The sequence below is a fragment of the Rhea americana genome, unplaced genomic scaffold, assembly GCF_003343005.1.
Source record: "Rhea americana isolate MKP2758 unplaced genomic scaffold, rheAme1 scaffold_38, whole genome shotgun sequence".
In the NCBI taxonomy this organism is placed as follows: Eukaryota; Metazoa; Chordata; class Aves; order Rheiformes; family Rheidae; genus Rhea; species Rhea americana.
Window position 1 is genome coordinate 1,444,923 of NW_028186512.1, and position 2,515 is coordinate 1,447,437.

Consider the following 2,515-nt stretch of genomic DNA (forward strand, 5'->3'; position numbering starts at 1 on the left):
TTGAGCCAGAGTGAAGTGGGAAATGCCCAGCTGCCTTAGTTGGAACCGACTCAAAACTTCATCCGCTTTGGTTCAGTTCTCAAAATAGGGCACATGACCTCTAAGTAAGACAGTACAGTAGGCTGTTTTTACACTACATTGCTGCTCCTGCAGCCCCTAATATAAATTCACTCATTGCAGTGAGCCTGGGAGGAGGTAAAATTTGACCCTTGCAGGGTTGCAGCGCTATCTTGTTTTGTAATGCATTATCCATAGCAAATTTACCACTATCTTTAGGAGCAGAGATGACATCTGCTATGGAGTGGCTTACACTTGTCTGTCTGCTGCTTTCAGTGTCATGTGTCTGACATGAGTTAACCTCTCCTATAAAATCTAATGCAAGGGAAGAGAATTTCTCGTCTGAGGTGTCCCCACTACTCCCGTTGACCTACTTGGAAAACTACAGCTAAACACGTTGTGGTTTCCCCTGCCGCTGCACAGCTGCAGAAGGCAGTAGCAGGACCCCATTTAACAGAACTGGAAAATGTGTTGCATATGTTTGTATGCGTTTGGATGGCATTCCTTCCAAACCTTGCAAATTCTATTCATCATCTTGCCAAGCCCGCGACAGGTCTTTTTTATGGCATCAGCACAATCACAAAAGATAGCCTTTTCTCTTCACAGATAGGAATCCAAATTGGGTTTTATAACCTCACAATTATGTAGTTTGATTTTTTAAATAAAAGAGATAATCCCCCTTTCCCGTTCAAGATGAGATCGTAGTTGTTAGTGACAGCTGTTAAAATGCTGCTAAAAATAGATCTGGTGTCAACCACTAAAAAGCTAAGTGCTCCTGTGAACCACAAGCAGAAAACAAATGAGGTTTCTCCTGAATTTGTGGAGAATCTGTGAGCATCTTGCATGCACTGGGAAGGGTGCTTTATTCCTCCAGCAGCCATCTCTATGTGTAACACCATGGGGGGAAAAAATCAAACATTTGGTATTAAGACAGGAGATAGATACATTCTGTCAAATTATGTTTCTCTCTTTTCTTTTAAGGATGCAATGCTAAAGCTGAGACTACCTCCAGACATTTCAGACACCTTTTTTTATTTACACCTCTGCCCCGGGARTCAAAAAATAGCAGGAAGAGTAAGACAAAAGAAATGCAGCCAATCGGCCAAATACAGCGTTATTTATAAATTAACGTGAAATTCTTGCGTTCGGTACGGCAGTTATTGATAGAACAGCCGCCGTGCTTGGACGCTTTCCGCGTTATTGTGATTTGCTGGGTTACTTGCAGAGTAACCCAGMACGGAACATGGGACTTTCCTCTGCTTTGGAATTCCAGCTTCTAACCCGCCCATTGTAGCTGGTGGAGGATAAATTATCCGTATTCCAAACCAGATGCATGACACAAAATGAGTAAAAAGCGAGAGAACAGAACTGTTCACATTCTAAGTTATAATACATCTCAGTGGGTTCCTCCGTTTTAGCTACATTATTGGCTAAAAATAGAGCCTAGTGTAGGCACAGTGGTATATGATTTGTTTCCAATAATATAGCAAACTAATTGTGAAATTAAGCTATTGAATGCGCTGTTATCTCAAAGTCTGGCCTTAACCAGCACTTTACACTTCCCTGTTTAACATTTACCRAGTTACCCACAAACTTTGACGGATGCAAACAGCAGCTGATAAAGACTTGTCTTTGCCAAGGCCCCAGCCGGGTACYGGCTTCGGCACAGGTAAAACACCCTGCTTGCGGGCGGCAAACCTCACCGAGCGTACTGAAGCACGGCCAGCTCTCCTTCCCTCCAACGCCTCATTTTTTTCATCATCATCGTCATGATTATCAAGGCGTCGGAATAAAAAGCTATTCAATGCCCCGAACTTGAAAATAATCAGCTTTAAAGGCTCTTAGCCACGACTGAAATATTGATTTGAACCCAGCGGCAGCGCTAGGGCCCGTTCCCCCGTGTCCGGCGTGGGGGGGGGGGGCGGTGCCGCAGTTCCGCCGTGGGGCGGGCTGGGGGGGGACTCGGGGGAGCCCCCGCGGGGGAGTTTCGGCGCCGGCGGGGCCGAGCGGGCCGGGAGGCGGGGGGGGCTCCGCCGCCGCCAGCGCCGGCACAGACGCTCCGCCCGGGGCCGGGAGCGCGGGGATACTCCTCCCCCGCCGCCGCCTCCCTCCCTCCCTCGCTCGCTCGCTCGCTCGCTCCCTCCCTCCCGCCGCCCTCCTTCCCTTCCTCCGGCGGCTCCGCGAACCAGGAACCGCGGCCGGCGGCGGCGGCGGCGGCAGCCTCCGCGCGTGAGAAACCCCGCGGCGCCGCGCCGAGAAGGAAGGAGGGCGGCGGGGACGGCGCGGCCGCCGGGCGCTGCGAGGGGCTGGCCAGCACCGGGGAGGGGGGGGAGGTAAAAAGTTTACACCCTCGCCACTCTCTCCTCCCTCTTCTTCCTTGGTGGCGCAGATGGGAGTTTTACCTGGAATGACATAAGTTTTTTTTTTTTTTGAGGGTGTCTCTTTCTCTCTCTCCCTC